Source organism: Ciconia boyciana, chromosome 1 (genome assembly GCF_034638445.1).
Source record: "Ciconia boyciana chromosome 1, ASM3463844v1, whole genome shotgun sequence".
NCBI lineage: Eukaryota > Metazoa > Chordata > Aves > Ciconiiformes > Ciconiidae > Ciconia > Ciconia boyciana.
Genome location: NC_132934.1, coordinates 74375680 through 74395600, shown reverse-complemented (window position 1 = coordinate 74395600; position 19921 = coordinate 74375680). Strand labels below are relative to the sequence as shown.

Here is a 19921-nt window from a genome sequence, read left to right as displayed (position 1 = left end):
CCGAGCAATTTGGAACAGGACCTGCAGCAGCAGATCGGCCCGGGCAGAAACAACGCTTGTCTGTCTAGGTAAGATTCCTGCCAGCCTTCCCACTAAAATTAGAAAACGGGCGACAGTACCTTGGCGCCTGTCACTTGCTGGAGACAAATCTTTAGCTCTTTCCGCAGCCAAGGGGTGGCATTTTGATTTCTGCCTGCCAGCTCCAAGTCGTGGTGCTACCTTGCTATCGGCCAGGCTCTTCGGCAGCAAGACCCCCACCTGGCATCAGCTGCCTGCTCTGCCCTCTGCCTCGGCACCATCCTTCTCCCCAGACAGCAGAAATGGGAGAAAGCCGAGCCAGGGTCAGCATGGCTTGAAACAGGCCAAACTTTCCGGAGGGGGGAACAACAATTTTCGCTCACCACAGATTAAAACTCCAGCCTAGCTAGGTCAAAAAGTAAATTCAGTGTGGAAGCAGGCATGCTCATAATTCACACAGTTATATCAATATCACTTTTTAATCAAAAGATCTCAACCTCTTTCACATAGATCACAAACACTAAGCGTCACAATATTCCTGTGACAGAGCAATGAATTATTGTGCCCACTTTTATTAAAAGTATTTAAGTTGATCTATTACCTATGTAAGTTACAGATATATCCTACTGTCACAATCTTGAACACATTGATCCTCACAAATCTTCTCTGAAGTAGGGAAATGCTATTTTCTCCATTTTGGGTAATTGGAAACTCTGGCACAGACGGACTATGGCCAGATGTAAACGACCTAAAAATCCACCTAATCCCTGGGCCTCCACGTTTGACTGGCTAGGCATTTCTAAAGGCCTAGAGACATCCAGGAAGAAAACACTAGGTTAGGGATTAGGCAGAATTTAGGCCTAAATTTGGTTTGAAAACTGCCCTTAATGCACTTAGGTATCTTTCCTGCCATACCTCCTTGCAGCCAAAGCACGCCACGGGGCTCCCAGCTAGAAGCCATGGCTGCAGCTGAGCATCACGGGGGACAACCCTACATGGGCTCAGCTGCACAATCAGGGCTTCAGGCTTTCAACTCTCAAAGTAGCAACTCTTCCTTCATCCATAACTGAAGTAGAAAATATACAAATATCCATGATAAGAATAATAATAATAAAAAAGTCTTCTTTATAACAAAAATGCCCATCCTCTAAGTTAAAGACCCAATACAGAGAAGTTACTTCTTCAGGGGGGCGGAATTGCTTTCCTCCCTTAGTTGGTTCGTCTTCCTTATAATAAACTATTTCGTGATCATTAGAGAGGTTTACACTGTAGAAATAATGCTGAGAGGAAGAAACATAGAGGCTAAGTTTTTAATTTAATTTTTGAAAGTGAAAAATCTCTTGGGTAAAAAATGACACCTCTGCTTTTTCTGAACTACAGATGGGTTGAAGCACTTAGTGTTTGGCTATGTCTACATGTACATTATAATGTTACCATGCTGTTACGGTTATTATTGACAAACCTCTTCAAAGAACAGTGTTTTCTATCAAATGTGAAACGCAGCATGTTTACACAAACAGAAAATAAGAAGATGCTCCTCACCCTACTGTTTTAAGTCCACACTTTATGAAACTATCATTAGATTGTTATATTACTATAAAAGGTTGGAAAACAAAACACTGCTTTCAGAAAATTATACAAAACCCATGGGTTTATATATATATATATTCAGGTCTCATTTACCCTTATATTTGACACAAATGAAAATAAAACAGCATTTTAAGCTCCTGGAAATGACAATATCATGTTATCTAGATAAGTAACACAAAGCTATTATTGAAATTCTGATAGCATTTGCTTTACTGGTAAAGGAAAATTACCTGTAATACATAGTTTAAATAATTACTTTTAAACAAAAGCTTCTTTTCTACATCGCTTATTTATCTTCTGAGACCAGCTCAGCAGGGCTATGTATTTTATTAAAATTGCCTTCAGACTGCTAATGGCGGGGTATGTGTCAGCACAGGAGAAAGGATGGCCATTTGACTCCTGTTCCTAATATTGGGAGTTGGTCCAGACACTGAAGAGCCAGAACTCTGCTGTGCATTTGAGTATGTTAGCAACACTTGCCTTGCTAATGATACTGGCGACAGCATTTCACGATGATGGGTCAGACAAACTGGAAAGCTTATAATTGTGCTTACAGCAACAACAAAAAAACAATTCTGAAATCCCTTTTACTGACGTTTCACTGGATATCAAGTCTCCTGACTGAAAATTATTTGGTAAGCTCTTGCCCACTATTTCTCTGTTCTCTTTCTCTCAGGCTCAACCTTGGATGTTCCCTGTGCCGTATCAGGAAATGGTATAACAACTGTGAGCTACTCTGTGGTGAGTCTGTGTGGCAGATAACCAACACAAATCACCCAGATAACTTTCTGGTAGATCTTGTTTCCTCTCAGAGGAAGTCACAGTCAAATTGCACTTTGATCCACGAAGAGTAGGCACTGAAACCCAAAGTCCTCCTTCTGGAGAAGCCATGGAGCAAACACATACCTGCACCCATGGCTGCAGCTACAAGCCCTGGGCGTGGGTCTTAACTGCCCAGCAGGAACAGGGAGGGTCCAGCTCGGTTTGGTCACTCCTTTCCATCACCACCAAGCCCTTCACGTGAAAAGTGTGCGCATCTACATTCTCACATCCTTACAGTGAGCAAGTTAATTTGCTTGATTAAATCATTCTACATTTATATGCGATTACTTATTTACACAGTTAAATTAATCTGTTTAACATCTTTTTGTTTAAAGTGGTTAAAACTCTAGAAATCAAAAACTATGATTTTTCACATGAGCAAACACCACAAATGCTACTTACACTTCAGTACTGAATTTGGTAAATGAGGTGGTCTCTTCCCTTCATTGAACAGATATCTGACTGGAAGCAGAAAAGGAGACAAAAACTTCCTGGAGTTTTGTAAATTATCATGATATTGGCCAAAGAGAGAAAGCAGGATTTGTCCACTGCATTGACCCTGTATTTTGGTGAAGCATAACAGCTCTGTAGAGCTGACATTTGCTGGAATTTTAACTAACTTTTCGGTGACGCTTAAGGAAAACCATGAAAAATGTTCACTAGCTGATTTTCACAGTTCTGAGGTGCCCACACACCACGTCAGCTTCAGAAGGAGACTTACTCATCACCTCTGAAAAACAGCCCAGATGCACACTGCTTCCAGGTAAGCTGGACCAACACCTCTCAGTAGAAAGCAACATTACTAAACACACACAGAAAGCAGGAAAGCCAGATAAAGCTCTTGACTCTTTTTTTCCTAAATAAAAAGCATTTCCCCTTTCAGAAAAAATGAACAAGAAGTTAACACCCACGCATAAGCCTCAAAGCCAAAGAAAGGCAAACCTTTTCAGAAACCCTGCCCCTCAGCTGGCCCAGCTACACCAGGGCTGGTTAGATCCCACAGACCAGGACTGGAAACAGCGACAGAACTTCCCACAGGGAAGCGTGAATGAAATACTTGAGCTTTGAACTACCGATTCACTTATTCCCATTATCCATTTTTCAGAAAGAAAATCATGCACCTATCACAAAGTGTACCCATGTGCAGGACACATATATAAAAAACAGCTTGTTCACAGGAGGAAGGCAGAGGAATTGCTTACCTTCAGGGGCAACTTAGCAATGCTTTTCAATTGTGGGAATTTTTTGTTTAAAAAAAGTGTTTCTAAAGAACAAGCAAAATCATTAGCGGAAAAATGACCAGGAGCACTCTGACCTAAACCAAAGAGGTAAAAAGAATCCAGCCATGCATATATAAAAATTGCTCACTTGTAAGAGGAAATCAGAAACAAGTATATAAGCCACCGGATTACAATTTCAGATCCCAAGCAGGTTGATCCAAGACATTTTTAGGTTTATGACATTTCTCCAAGACTCTAGTGCCACCTTCTCACTCTCAATCTCATCTCAGCTACTCTAACAACACTGCTTTTAGGATGACATCATGTTTGATCAGGCATCTACTCTGCTGTTTCTTAGAGCCACATGATTTTCATTGCTCATAATATTTAGGCAAGAGATCACCACCCATCCTACCTAATGTGATTCCCAAACCCATCAAGATTACTTTAAAAAAACCTAAATCTGGTCTTGGTTGCATTGAAATGTTCTTTTAAAAAAGAGAGACAAACCAATAGCTTCTGCTTGTCAGAATGGGACACGTGAAAGGACATTTCATGCATGTTTTCTGGTGCACTCAGCTTCTTTAGTTATCATTTCCCATTTGGTCCCATTCTCATGGATATATCAGTGGAGGATGTACATGATTTTAGCTTGTGTCATCTAGGATTAGTCATCCACTGATTCTCAGCTACCTGAGCAACTGCTGGATGTAAAATGAAGGGACAAGAACCTTATCCTAAGTGCTATAAAATCATCCTAGTTCCTTCTTAGGCAACAGTTCTTGCAGTTGAAATCCACGAAGACATAACAGTAAGAGCCCTCGCATATGAACACTCCAATAAAACATCACAATATGATTTGGACTTGTTCCTTTGACATCAATATGATACTCTCCAGACCTGGTGGGTGTACTTGATCAATCACACAGAGGTACCCACTCACAAGCCACTCTTGCAAACAAGCCTCAGTCATGGATTTTTACAAAAACTAGCACAAAACAAACCAAAACTAAAGCCATCCATGTGAATAAAAGATTCAGATCTCAAAGTTCAGGATGACACAGAAAACAAATGGTGTGCAAGAACGGGGTCTTCCTCCCTCTCACAGCCACACTCAGAAATGCATGCAAATATTGTGAGCTTGCAGATTACCAATTTAGCAGTTGGTTTCATTTCGAGACCTTTTTGGAGGGGAAGTAATACAGTAACAGCAATTCCTCCCAACCCACTTCCCACCGTCGCCACACAAACAGACTCAAATTCTCAGGTTGACCAAAACCGTATCTGCAACAGAAAATGGAATTATAATGAGAATTTGCCTGAGAACATTTATATTATTTACCAAATTAGAAGCAAAATCTGAGGCGAACGTACAACCTCAGACAACCTCCTTTTTATTTTTTCATAGAGCTATGCTCTCCAGCCTACAATGGGTGTCCAAATTGCAGACTACAGATTTAACGTGCTGCTTTACCACATCTGCATGAAGGAAGTTTCTGCAACTGTACACCAATACTCACTCTTTCTCATCAAAATCATATAGAGGGGAAAGTCGTAAAAATTTATACTTTATTTGGAAAAAGGTCAAATAATTTGTTTTTAATGACTTTAAGACAACCTATCCAGAAAAAATACCAACAGACACACACACCCCCCATTTCAATCTCTGGCTGCTTTTCATTTTCATCAGTAAGACAAGTTCTGCCACATGGTTCAAATTTTTTATAGATTAATCTTTCTACTGTCTTTTTTTTAAATATGATGTTAAATTAAACTGCAGGGATAAACAAAGGTATATATGTCTATACATACATTTGTATATACATAAACATGCTGTATTTGACAGTTGTCTTCCCCATCCTTTCCATTTCACTTGTTACCACTTTAACTGCAAACTCTTTATAGCAGGATCTATGTCTTTCTATTCTTACTTGCACTTACAGTCCAAATTTGATCAGAGTTTATAGTAACATAATGTTTATATGCTAAGGAACTATAATAAGAAATCACTCACTATTCCTATTGTGTGGAAGAGCACATCTATGAAACTCAAAAGGAGCACGTGAAAAGATAATTTATAAATATTTGAGTGTTGAATGTATCCTGATCAAAGGCAGTGGAAACGGAGGCTGAGCCTGAAGAATTATCTGAAGTCTGCCATGCTTTAACTACCAGTTCCTAGCAGACAACTAAACTGTTATGAAAAAGCACAGAAACTGAGCTTTAATACTAAACATATGACCCAGCACACATAGGGAGACAGCCTGATGCATTACACTGGTTTGCTCGGAGATGATGTAACTTCACAGCAAAAACCAGATGCCAATATATGGTTTTGAGAATTTCAAGAAACCAAGAAAGCACTCGCAAATTAAAAAAAAACAAACATCCAAACCCAGAAGACAAATCCTTCCAAACCAAACAACACATCTCTAATCATCTTCATGTACAGCTTGTTAGAGGTCTATTAGTGACATACACAGTAAAAACACAAATCCTTCATTCTCAGAAAAATTTTGCAACTAAAAAAAAAAATATCTATTTTTACAATGCTGCCATTTAGTTTGTATTGATGAGTTTTCTCATAAGTGCTAGGGACCAAATTATTTCACATTAGAAAATGATTTATTCTTTTATCAGCCACAAACTTCTTTTGACATCTGAGTTTGAGCCAAACTTGCTCTATGTGCCTGCAAACTCCCAGTCATAGGAGCTAGGTATTTCTCGTGTTACATGTTGCTAGAAGCCCCCTCCAAAAAGCAGCTCAGTGCCGCTACACTGAGGGCTGTGCGGATGAGCAATGGAGGCACTCGCTGCCCCACAGAGCTGATTATCCCTACGTCAGACAAAGCACGACAGGTGGACCCAGCAGGGAATTTCAAACAGGGCAATACTCATTTTGGTGTTATTTACATCTTCTGGATCTCTGAATATTAAAATTTAAATGTATTCTTACAAATTTGTAGGAGGGGGAGGAAAATCAAGGATCCTTGCTACAGTGCGTTATGAAGAAAAGGCAGAGAAGCAGAAATACATCAGTCACTCCCTGTTTGGGTAAGCTCTATCTTTTAAGACAGAGTCACAGGGCCAAGTACTGCAGTCTCACTCAGCCACATCTTATGTATCAATAGCTTTGCCTCAGTAAGAACCCAGGAAAGACTGCAGGACGATTTATATAATTGACTGGATCAGCAGCTACACCTGTTATTAAGATTACTTGACACAAGCGATTAAACAACTACCTGCAGTTGTTCATACCCTGCCAATATTTTGCCATTTCGGCTGATTTATCTATGATGCATGACTGCCTCAGGCTGAGCGTTTTGGAAACAGTACAAGTTTTTCCAAGAACAAGGTTAAGGAATATTATGCTTAAAATTCTTCGAGCTCTTCCTCTGAAAAAAACTCCAGCGCTTCAAGCTTTGGAGGAAGGTTTGAAATCCGGCAGCCTGGCTGTGGCTTTTGTCTGCAAGAAAAGCCTTTTGTCCTCAGATGTGCCTCAAGTGAGCCCTTAGAAACTGTCTTTGCAAACTGCAGCTCTCTAACCATGAGTGCTTGGCTTTCCGAAGTTTTTATTGTGCTTTCAGCACAGTTTTTATATGAAAGCAAGTGTTGCATCTTGATTATACTCTGTTTCACCTCCACCCCATTTAAAACCCATGTAGAACAGGAAATTAGACTAAAGTAATCAAATGAGTCTTCAAAGAAGAAAATGCAGTGAAGTTACAGATATCACACAAGGACCTCAGTAAAACATTTATTGAAATAATGCAAACACCAGCCTAGCTGTCCACACAAGACAGTTGTCACCCTTGAGCTAGGCAACTTGGTCCAAGTAGCTCACACACGCTGCCACCTATTATACCGTCTCATTATTTATTTCCCAGCCTTTATTGCGTTTCTCCTCAGGCCGCCTTCCTGAGGCAGGGAAGCAGTTCTGCCCCTGTCACAGATGAGGAACCAGCAAAGTGAAGCATTTGCCCGCGGTTACGCAGAAAGGCTGCGAAGGAACAGAGAACTCAACCTGACTGTGTAGGTCCTGGGCCAGCCTCGTCTCCCCGAGCTGAGCCAACCCGCTGCCAATTCACATCAGCACTTCCAGAAACACCTCGCTGGCAAGTAAGAAAACACACCTCTTACCTGCCAAGTCTCCCAGCTTAAATTCTCAGCTCCTCCTCTTTTTATTTTCTTCTGCTTCCAACACTGAAGGCAAGGAGGGGAAAGAAAAGAAAAAAATATATCAAAGGAAGAGCCACAATTCTCTCATTCAAAACCTTTTTCATATTCACTACAACTTTTTATCCTGAGCAAAAATCTCAAGGAAATAAGTGGGGTTTCTCCATTCATTTTTCCACAGAACTCAGGTCAGGCCTTTCGCAAAGCTCTCCCTAAAATACAAGATGCTGAACCTGAGAGCAAGACCTGCAGCATGAGGAGGAGAGGGGGATCTCGTTAAAGGAAAACTAAACTGAGGGGAAGCAATGGGTATTAAGGAAAAGATGGGGATTAGGATCCCAGTACAGCAAGGTGCTTATTCACAGACTGTAGGAATACATGTAACTTTAATTAATCAGAAGTCTCTACTCAGACAGACACAAACTCACACAGGAACCTTCAGGGCCTGCAGAGGGGAAAAAAGGAGAGAGGGGCAAGTGGGAAACTGAGCCTCAGTCATCTGAAATCGATAGAAAGACTGACAGCAATTTCAGCAGACTTTGGATCATACCCAAAGCGGCAGAAGAAAAAAAGATGCAGCAGGAACAGGGAGAATAAATGAGAGAGCAGATTAATAACTCCAAGAAATATTATTAGTACAACTAAAGAATAGCTGGGGAATTGCAAGAGGAGGGTTAGATTCTGCTCTTCAGGCTCATAAATGCTGGCTTGCTCCATCAAAATCAATGGAGTAGTTTTAGATTTACATCAGTGTAAGTAAGAACAAAATCAAATTAAGGAGTACAGAGTAACTGGAGAAAAACCAAGCATTATTGAGCGTTCCAACACTGGGAGGCACTCAGATACTATAGTGCTGAAGGCCACGTTAGTAGATTGATTAAATGATTGATCCATCAGTAGGAGATTTATCCAATATGGGGAGGAAACAGAGAGCTCTAAGTCAAGACTACTAATCAGCTATTATTTATATTTTCTGCACGCTATAAACATACAAAGGAGATGCTTTATAGAATTTGCAGTAGTAATAATTCCCAATTATTTCCCACTCTTGAGATTAGTTCTAACATATTTCTTCAACATTTTAAAAGTGTTTTGTAAACGTATTTTGAAAAAAGTTTTCGTAACAAAATCCCAGGACTTTCATGTTCTCATTTAGATCATCTCTCCTTCTTTGAGTCTTACAGACTGATACCAAATGCTACAAAAACTAAACCCAGAACCATTTATACTAGGAGATGTACTATTTTTCTTGGACGAACAACGGAGACTTTCTCTACACTTCATTGCTAGGCTCATCGTGAGTTTTGTATATGACAGTGTGAAAGTAGCAGTTTCTTTTCAACAGTTTCATGCTCCCACAAACACAGACTAGTTTCTTTCACACACCTACTTTCACTAATGCATTGCCATTCCTTATGTCATGTACACACTGCCTCTGTTCTAAAAACACAAGCCTTAATAAAAATTAAAGCTCTGACTTGAGCTAATCTCTCTTACCTTTTATTTACTTCTTATTTCCTTCTAAAATCACTGCAATTATCACATTGTACCTAAGTCCTTACCACTGGGATTTCAAACAACTTGAACATTATCTGGTTTTATTACAAATAAAAAATAATTATTCCATCCAGTCTCCCTTTCATTTCCATGTTTAGTCCACAAAATCCACCCATTTCTAATGACACCTGCAACAAAACTAGTCACATTTTGTGTGTCTGTCACCGACATATGTACGCATTTTTTCACTTTTTAGTAGATGGCCTACAGGCACAGAGAATGCTACTACTAGTAACCCAAGGAAATGTATTTAATATCAAATTGTAGAGATTTATGTTTAAACAAGTGAAACATGAGGTTCTATCTAGTTCCTGCTCCCACAGGTAGAATTCAATTAATAATTACAAGTTCAGTCCTTAAACTCCAACTAAAAATCAGACCATTTAAAAAAAAAAAAAAGCAGGATTAAAGTTTTTTCTTTTAAGTTCATAAAAGATAAAATAATTTCAAAAAGTCTCTTTACGGAAGAATACCGATTTCCTTTCAGAGAAGATGATGCCCTTGGCTGGATTCTTTTCTAATAGGATCTGTCCAGACTTTTCAAAATGTAAGGCAACTTTAACCAGAACGAGAGGGAGATTTCCTACAATGCTGTGGAGCAGTAAGCAGAAAGCTACACCTGCTCATATGGAAGGTGAATCTGTGTTTCATATATGTGTATTTATAACAGGGTGGTGTTGAACATAGCATGACACACAAAATACTGTCCAACTTGGCATTCTTCTATTAGTTTGTGTGTCACTGGTGAGTGAAAAGACTTGGGTCCTGTTCCAAGGTCTAATGATCATGAGCACCATTATTATTATAATTATATATCAACCTATTCTTAAATACAGTTTCAGAAAGAAAGAACATTTTTACAGCACTTCCCTGGGAGTTACATGTGTTTTGATTCCCAACGCTTGGCTGCAGCAGGATCAGAAACGTATGATCCAAAGCAGTGTGGAACTTCAGAAGGTTCCTCCTGGATATTAATTTGAGCGTGTTTGCTCAACTTTACTCAGACATTAGGCTCTTAACGATATTATAACAAATTTATTGCAGATTACAGGTTAGTAAATAGGCCACCAGTGCATGTACCTATGATCAAAAATTAGAACTCAGTGTCCTGGGCGTAACAGCATTTGTACTTGAGAGTTATCATCTGCTGCTTAGAGGAAATGGAGCAGAAAACTTGCCTGTAAGTCACCATTTCCCTTTCTTCCATCTCTCAAAAATAAACAAATTAAAGACATTGTGAAAGGTTTACAGTAAGACCCATGCAAAACTTTCACCACAAAAATGTAAAAATCCCTCATGCTTCATTACAAATCTGAAAAACAAGACAGTCTATCAGCAAACAACTTTCACGCAATGATTAAGACTGTTAAAACAGAAACTAAAGAAAAGCTCTGAGATTGAGAAAGAACTATGATGTTAAGAAGAAATTATGTGAAGTAGAGTGTTTTCATACGTTGTGGCCAAAAGCCAGGGAAAATTAATATTTTCAGAAACTGAAAACCATCTCGGATGGGCAAGAACTCTTGCAAACCAGTAAAAAAAAAAAAAAAAAAGTAATTTACATAACTTCTCAGACATCCCCAAATGTATGTTTAATAGCAGTATATCTTTATCTTCAGGTGCAAACAAACAACTTGTCTCAACAGTTGAAAAAACTTCATAATTCAAGAGGATTTCAGGGGGTTCTGGAAATCTTTCAGAATTAGGCTAGAATTTATTCTATATTAGAAAAGAAACAGCACAAAACAAGCCACCTATATTAACCATCCACAAAAATAGCATCCAGCTTCCTGGCTCAATTTTTGTGGTCAGCAGGACTTTAATCTGAAAGTAGTCCCATCACTTCAGCGATTCCCCTTCCCAAACAATTCTGGAATTCTCATTTTTCTGTTTTTCAAGTCCTAGATAGAGACCTCTCGAAGGCAGACACTGTCTTTGTGCAACTTGTCCATGAAGTGCCTGATGCAGTGGGTTTTCCAGTTCCCACCTGCGGTTTCAGGGTACTGTTATCTGAGATGCTACAGTAGAACAGATTAACATCCCCCAAGCTTTCATCTTTTTCTGCAGCATTGCTGGAAAGAAAGTACAAAGCTGGACACTTAGAATCATAGAATCATTTAGGTTTGAAAAGACCCTTAAGATTAATGGTTGGACTCTATCTATATAACCATGCTAACTAACCATGTCCCTAAGCACCACGTTTACACGTCTTTTAAACATCTCCAGGGATGGTAACTCAACCGCTTCCCTGGGCAGCCTGTTCCAATGCTTGACAGCTCTTCTGGTGAAGAAATTTGAACTTGAACCTACAAAAGACTGGAAGAGCAGCTTGAGAGGAATAAACTGCTCTGTTCACCTCAGTGAGGTGTTGACACTGATAACCCAAGAATGACAATAACAGAGTTGAAGTTTAAACAATTTCAAGGCTTATATATGAAAAAAGGAACAAGTTGTACAAAGCACTGTATGACTTCCCACTCTGATGTTGTAGGCATGTGGCATTTGAAAGATAACCTGTTTAGCCTCCTCCCATCTAACAAGGAACCAGACTCACAGAGCCTAACACAGTACCACTGCCCAAATAAGAGAGGGATGAATTCAAGTGGCTCAACAGAGTTCAAAAATAACATCCCACTTAAGCAACTTGCATGAGAGGAGCTGATTTTGTAGGCAACCTCAGAAGGGTATTTACACCCTTTTCTACCCTCCTCTGCTCTCACTGCAATACTTGTACAGAACATTTCTTAAATCAAATATGGCAGAACCACTAATAATCCATTTGCACTCTGGGTGAGCTTGGCTAATGAATTCAAATGAGAGCAGAAGCAAACCACAGACTGCCAGATTTTTAATATCCTTATATTTTCTACTAATGGTGTAATTGTAATTAATGTTTACTTTGTTGTGTATTTTATTGTTGAGTCTTTAAGGTCCTCTGGGATCCCTTTGGGGTATACAGCACTATATAAATGTAAGTTGTTATTATCAAATAACAATCACTGGCCATTTAAATTATACAATAGCTACCTGATTATACTTAACCAAGTTAAAGCTCTAATAAAAAATGATTATATGTAATCTAAATTAAAGATATTTTTCCCCAGTTCAAAGAACCCAAAGTTCTTTGCATTGAGTATGCAAGTGCCCTGCCAACACCTGGAGCTTGATCCTGCAGTACTGAAATCAGTTAGGACTTTTGCTGTTGCTTTCAATGGAGAGGTGATAAGATGCTTGGCAGAGTTAAATATCTCAACATTTCTACCCTTCTGAAGCTGAAAAATCAAGATTTATTTTGTTTCCCAAAATCATTTGACAGAGGATTCATCCTTACCTCTAGTATTGATCCTGAAGTGTCCATAACAGTCATTTTGGTCGTATCACCGGTTATATATATATATACACTGTAGGTCTGAGAAATTATTTCAACATAGCATAGAGATCCTTCAGCTTATGTTAAACCAGTTAACTTGGTGTTGACGCTGCCAATTGGGCACAGCGTGGAACATGAAGAAGGCAACTGACCCTTCCTCTCTGTGGTCAGAAGTCCCGACCTCCTCCTCTTCTATGATATATCCACAGGGTCACAGCCTCCAAAATATTTACGCTTAGTCCTGTACATGAAATAGTCCTTGCGACCATGAGAGATCTTTTAAGATGCAGTAGATTCTGGAAGTGCTGTTGTCAGGTGTACTTCAAAACCCCAAAATCACGCAATCAGCAAGAAGGTACAGTGACATTTTATACGCTAACTCTTGTAGGACATTATTTACTTGGCTTTGAACTGTTAGAAATCACATCTTCAAGCTTTGAATCCACTAGGGAAAGAATTAATTTAGCTGAAAGCCTAACATATGAAAACATGACTCCAAGACTTAAGGTCAGAGAAAACCTTGCTTTTCCCCTCTCCTAATAAATACCACAAGAGCGGGGGGGTGGGGTGTGGTTAGAAACACATCTTTTCTGGCTGACCTCTGCCAAGTCATTTCCCTTGCTTCAGGTTTCCCATCTGTGGAACGGGGGTAATGGCATTAACCTTGTTACTGATGAATAGCATTGTAGATGGGTCTACATTATATTTCAATGATAATAGATCATCTTGGGGACCTTTTAGTATCAATAAAAAAAAATTCATTCCAGAGTCAATGACCTGTTGGCAAGTGATGACTAACCCAACTTAAATTCAACTGCACGGGTTAAGAACACAGTCAGCTCAGGATCCCTCCAGCAGAGATGGACAGACTGCCCTACGGGTTGTAAAGGCCTAATGGGGGCTGAAACATTTTTGATGAAAAGCATCTCTCTGTGCTGACTACAAAAAAAGGCTTGAATGACAATGTTCAACATCTAGTGACCTCAGAAAAGTGCCTAATGTTAGTTAGGATGAACCTGGAGCCACAACCTTGATTTTAATCAGTTCTGGATTCTTCTGAAATTTTCTTTGAAAAAAAAATCTAAGGTTTGATCTGAACTCCCCTCCTTTTCTTGCTTCCTCCCCAAAATATTTTTTTAAATTGAGAAATTACAGTGGGTTGATTTTTATGTGAAGAATCTGCTAAAAAAACATTACCTTCAGCAAATAACTCCAGCAATTTCCCCCACCAGAAATATAAATATTTTGTTTCAAAGCTGATGTTTCAAAAAAAAATGTTCAATTTTCACATAAAAATTGTTCCTTTTAAATGAAAATAACTGAAGTGAGGAAAGACTGCATATCTTTAAGAATTGGACGTTAATTCTCTAAGATGTGGGCTAAGATCACACTAGCTGAAGATCCCTCTCTCCAGCAATGCAAATAACAACAACGATGATATGCCATAGACCTTTCACATATACTTAATGACTTCAGTGGCACTCGGCCAACTTCCACCAGCTGAGAATCTAGGACAGAAGCCCCAGCTGAAATCAGGGCTCCCTTGTAGGAACCTCTCTATACACACAAAGCAAGAGACAGCCCTCACAATACAGTTTGTAATTTAAAAGAGCAGCATAACCAAAAGATGAGAAGTAGAGATTATTATTAAAGGGAGCATAAGTGTCTGTCTCAAAGTGACAAAGAACTCTGGGGAAAAGCAAGGCATGGATTTCTTGAGTTCTGAGCCCCCAACTAATGCTTCCTTTCTTAAGGCTGTTTCTTGCAGTCAGGATGGAAGTAAAAATGTAATAAATTAATAATAACCAATAGTGTTTAAGTACAGTAGTCACCCACCAAAACTCCACATATATTAGCTAACTTTGATTTTAAAGCGTTACCCACTGATCTTCCCTGCTTGCTGGAGCATGCTGTCGGTAGGGTTCCTTCAGCTGCAGAAGGTGGTGGATGATCATACCCATGTGCATGGACAGCTTTTCCCTGAAGTACAAGTCCTCCATCAGCACTGAGACTGCCTGAGCCACCAGAAGGCGCTGCCTTTTGTTTGACACATGTCTCTATAATGTGTCAGCAGAAGAGCACAGGGTGCTACCCATCAGTCAAGCCACAATACACCCTGACACACCAGTTAGTCGGAAGGAGTTGGAAGAGTAAGTCAGGGGTGATATCTTGAGGTGGGAAAAGGATCTGGGAGGTGTGGGGAGGAAAGGAGAGCAGGGCGGAGGTGGTACAAGATCCATATTGTCGTTTCACTGGAAGGACACAGCGTGTCATAACGAATTACCATTAATTTGCACCAGCAGTACAGTTAGATTGAGACCAGCAAGCGACGATGACAAACAGCACTTGCAAGATCACATAATGAGGGGGCAAGGCTGCTTCACTGGAGCCGCTTCACTCCATTAGTGGACAAGGCTTTTAATGCTGCTATGCACAACCAAAGCAATTTTGATTACTTAGAGCTAAGTCTCCATTTAGAATGAGTCAGAAGCTGAAACAGGGTGGTTTTTTTTCTTTTAATATAATTTATCTACAGAGTATTCGAATGGTAATAAGCTATCTGAAAGCTAGACACATTAGCCTCTGTTTGTGTTTAAGTAATGTTGAAATATACTTTTTAAAATAATCTCAAATAGTATCTATTCTAGCAAATAAAACCGATAAAAAGATAGCAAGCAAGCAATACTATGCCAAAAGTGAGGGCCAAATTTTGCTCTTATTCACTGTGATTTAACTCTGAACCTTTGGAAGGGGATTTTGGTAGAACAGCAAAGTTTCATGACAGTACACTTAGACTTAGAGCAGCAGCATGCTTTGCTCACACCCTCTTGTGCTAGGGTTACAATTAGCAATTTGATTGATTCTGTTAGCCAAACACCAAAACTGCATTACCTGCTGAGCAGTATATAAAATTTTCTTTGTTCATTTGTTTAATGCGGGTTTTGGACGACTGATGTTTAGGAAGTGTGATTTGATCCCAAGAAACTCACAAAACCTGAGCAAAGTCTGTTAATGTTCATTAAAAGTTTCAGAGTTATTTCTGCTAGCTTAGGTCCAAACCTTAGCTTCCACTGTTGACAGTGGAGTTGCACAATTAACTGTGGCTTAAGGATACTTTTGCTGGGCAAAAGAAGGTGCTGCCAGCAGTTTAAAAGTAGATCCTGTGAACAAGATGCTGCTGCCAAACTCTCCTTACCATTGTGTCTTAGGGATTAAAGTATTCACCAAGATCAGGAGGACCTGAATTTAAATTAAACATGATTTGGAGCAAGGATCTGTGTGTGCACCATATCCTAATATCTGCCCTAACCAGTGGTACATCAGGACCTACTTATCAGTCTTTCCAGTTGAAGTTCTGCATAAGCATTTACCTATTCCTTGGCATAGGGAGTGGACCCCAGTTACCTGTTTTCACAGGGATCAGCCTGCTCACAAACCTACAGAATTATTCTATTTGTCCCTCCATGAATGTGTATGCATGAGTGTATGTATATATATAGACTAAGAATGGAATGTGAGAAGAGGAAAAACTACATTCAAGATCTTTCTTTAATTTAGGAAGAATCAGGATAAGAACATGGATCTCCTATGTGCCTGTGAGCAGTCCCTATCACTAGGCTGTATAGTTACTGAGTCTTCTTGGAAATCCCAAGAAATCAAAATGCTTTCTTTCATATGTATTGAAATGAATATTTTTTATATTCAGAATTTTATTTTCTTTTTTTTTTTCTGAAATTACTTACCAGATTTGACCCAAATTTCTGAAGAACTTCAGCTGCTTAGAAACTGAATTTCTGGATGCATAAATTTGTTTCTGCAGAAAAAAAAATCTACCTAAATATGCAACATTTCAGTACTTCATCAGGATTTCTTACAAGTGGGTGGAGGGGATGGGGGGGGTGCAGTTGACAGAAAGGGATTCCTTATCAAAGAATCAAGAGAGATTGTTTAATCACCCACACTTCTCCCTGTATCTGATCTAGCACAAAGCTGGATTTTTCCACTGGCCTCTGAAGCACCCAGTACTGCCCAGTTACTGTGGCAGGGTACCCAAACCAACAGACCAAACGTCTGATGCATTAAGGACACAGAGAGGATATAGGCTTTGCCTAAAGCACAGAACTGGGAACATTTTAAACTGCTTCATTTCTCAGTCTCAGTTCCAGTACAGCTATGTATGTATAATTTATTTAAGATTTGACTCAGCAGGGTAGCTGCATGCAATCAGCATATTGTTTTTGTGAAGGTTCCCCCCTATTGCCCCTTAAATTTTAACTGTCAGTATATTGGCCTTTTGAATTTTTGTTTTCATAATACCATAAGCTATTTGAACATACTTTATTATATACTAATCATTGCTTGTCCAATTTCTTTGAGTCTTACAGGCGACAGCAGAGAACAAGAAATGCAATTTAGTTAAAACTTCAAAGCAGTGTTTCGTTATCATCCAAACTGGGGTTCTTTTATGCCTCTCTCACTATTTGGTTTTAAAAGTGAAAGGAAACTAGTTGCTTAAATTTGTTCTTTCAAATTTCCACCCACCTCCTCCCGCTCTCAAAGGAGGGGCTTTATGATAATAGATAGGCCAATCTTGAGATCAATCACAGAGATATATTTACTGTCTTCAGATAGTGATAGTATTGCTTACATTCACATGAATTAAAGATTGCCTAAATCCTGCCTCTGAACATTTCCAAACTTTAAAAAGATAGAGATCTATATTTGAATTTCATATCCATCTCATATCTCTACAGTGGGATGAACAAAAATACCCGATTCAATCACACCTGAACTCTATAAAAAAATGGATCTTTCATGATTTGATGTCATCCTGTGGACTTGTGTACATAACAAACGAGCCCTGAAAAACTAATGCAGAACAGCTCCACTCCACACTTATCCTTATGTCTTTTCAGGAGTGCCTGTGTATAGTTCAGCTTTGCTTTTGAAGTGGATTAAGCTAGACTCCACATGGCATTTTTAGTGGTGAAGCAAAGTGCCCACAACAGGAACTAGTGCAGAACAGTATTGTGCTTCAATGCATAGCCAAGCTTGTTCAATAATGACCTAACACAGTGTAAGCCTGAATAATTTGCTCAGGTATAACAGGATGCTGGCTGCTTGATGAAAAAAATTATAGTGAAAAATGTGATGGTTTACATTGTGCAAAAGGTCATATTACTGTAGATATTCAGAATGGTTCCTTTATAAATTAAAATCCACAGATTGGCCACATACCGTATTTCTAAACTTAAATCCCAGATTTGAAAATCCCTGTGCTACAAGTGCAGTGGGGACAGCATCTGAGTCAGGACAAGCAGGATTGGCGTGACAGACTTCCACTTTTCATATAATAGTTCTCCAACCATTACTAGCGGTCCTGGTTACTCCTTCTCTCTCATCCTCTCATCCCTTCCCCCTTTCTCTTTGACCAAACAGTCCAGCCTGGACACAAGACAACTTTTTTTAAAATCCATTCAGTTCCATGAAAAGAAAAAGAAAATAAAGTCCTCCAAACAAAATTTTAAAGAGCAAATCAACAGTATCTTTGACATTTAACTAAGAAACTATCAAAAAAGCAAAAACTAATTTAAACTTTCACACAATAGAAAAAGTTAATCCAGGTGGAGCAATTGGTAGTGGAGCAGAGAACAAGAAACTGAAAAGGTTAAGGTTTTTCTGTATGAAAATGGTAACTCAAATACACACTCAGGGGGACAGTTATACATATGTTTTTGAACTAAAACTCTAACCTAGCATGATTAATTTTGGCCTTAGTTTTGTCAAAATATTGGAGTCCATATGGCACAAAGCAAATAATTTTACATTTTTATTTTAAACTCCTATGTGTTTTTCTTGTCTATTCCCTTCTCTTCTACCACACACACTGGCAGCCGCTACCAATACGCCAAATGCCAAATCAACCCTGCAAGCTGGCTGGCACAAGCACTCTACAATACTGGCACACGCTTCCTTTTGCAGGGGGATTCTCTCTGAAACCCTGTGGCACATCCAAGCATCCCTGCTTAGCAGCTGAGGACCCTGTCTACCCCAGTCACGTCAGCAACAGGGTGCCTTGACTGTGAATGCGCTGCCCATTTCATTATGCTTAAATCAAATAAAACGATGACACTTCGCATCGGTGCATCGATTCCCCCTCCCGCCCCAAAGAATCAGTCAGTGCTTTATAATATCTTTGTATCCAGCAATGGAGAAGTATTGCTGCTGCGGAAAGAGAGGATGCAAATCGCTGCAACATGAGTAAGAACAAAAAAAAAAAAAAAGAAAACCATCCCGCAGGTGAGCTGAGCAAGTTCCCGCACCTACAGTTGGCTCCACAGAACATAGATGCCTAACTGGAGCAAAAGGATGTCACTCCTTCACCTCTTGTCCATAAAACCTTCAGTGACCTGGAGGGAAATCAGGAACACAGAAGGCTGTGCTGACCCTGTCAGGATTCAAACTGGTATTTGAGGCTCAAATACTAAATTATTCCCTTTGCTGCCCTTCCTGGGGTTTTGTTGGTGGTTTTTTTTTTCTTCCTATGCATGTTGCTCTAACCCATGGCACAATTATATATATATATATATATATACACACACACTTAAAGACTTTACTTAGATATTCATTCAGAGTATAAGACACGAGGCTCCTTAAATAAGCAGACAAGTAATACTATTTTTAGACAAAGACTGAGAATGAGCATTGCTAAGTCAAGCACGCTGTACTGAACCAAAGGTGCATATACCTTCTAGTTCATTTTCTACACTTTTACATTAAGTTCATGGCCAGGGGTGAATCCCGCCTCCCAGTGTGATAAGCATCCTCTGCAGCTACAGGAACTGTGCCCAGGATCTTCAAGACAGCCCCGATGGCAAGATCAAAATAATACCCCTTTCTCACTCGTAGCAGAAAATGGTGAATCCCTCTTCTGTGACAGCCTGTTTCGAGGGAGTTTTGGAGCATTTCTGAGAAAGACCCATTTCTTGGGCTGTGTTGTGCTGCAGGGTACAGGCTAGAGGAGCCTCTGGGGGGACGCTGTGCAGCCACAGTTGTTCAGAGGCCCTCGTGTCAGCCCAAAATCTGCAAATGGAGAACAAGCCCATACACTGCTCTTCCCCTGAGATGCAGCGAGGAGCCCAGAGAACCAGGTGAGTGTACCAGCAGT

The 19921-nt window shown here is 39.6% G+C and overlaps 1 protein-coding gene across 20 annotated transcripts in view; it reads right to left on the bottom strand.

The window, feature by feature from the left end:
* Positions 1-19921, bottom strand: part of SOX5 (SRY-box transcription factor 5) — a 721637-nt gene that overhangs the window by 447633 nt on the left and 254083 nt on the right. For 18 of the 20 annotated variants that reach the window (XM_072874851.1, XM_072874898.1, XM_072874812.1 and 15 more), the window contains one exon: positions 7791-7853. The exons of 1 other annotated variant lie outside the window; for it this stretch is intronic. The gene's annotated coding sequence lies outside the window, so the exon portion shown is untranslated. Of the gene's footprint in view, positions 1-7783; positions 7854-19921 lie in introns of all 20 variants that reach the window. One more of the 20 variants, XM_072874906.1, reaches the window with a different exon arrangement.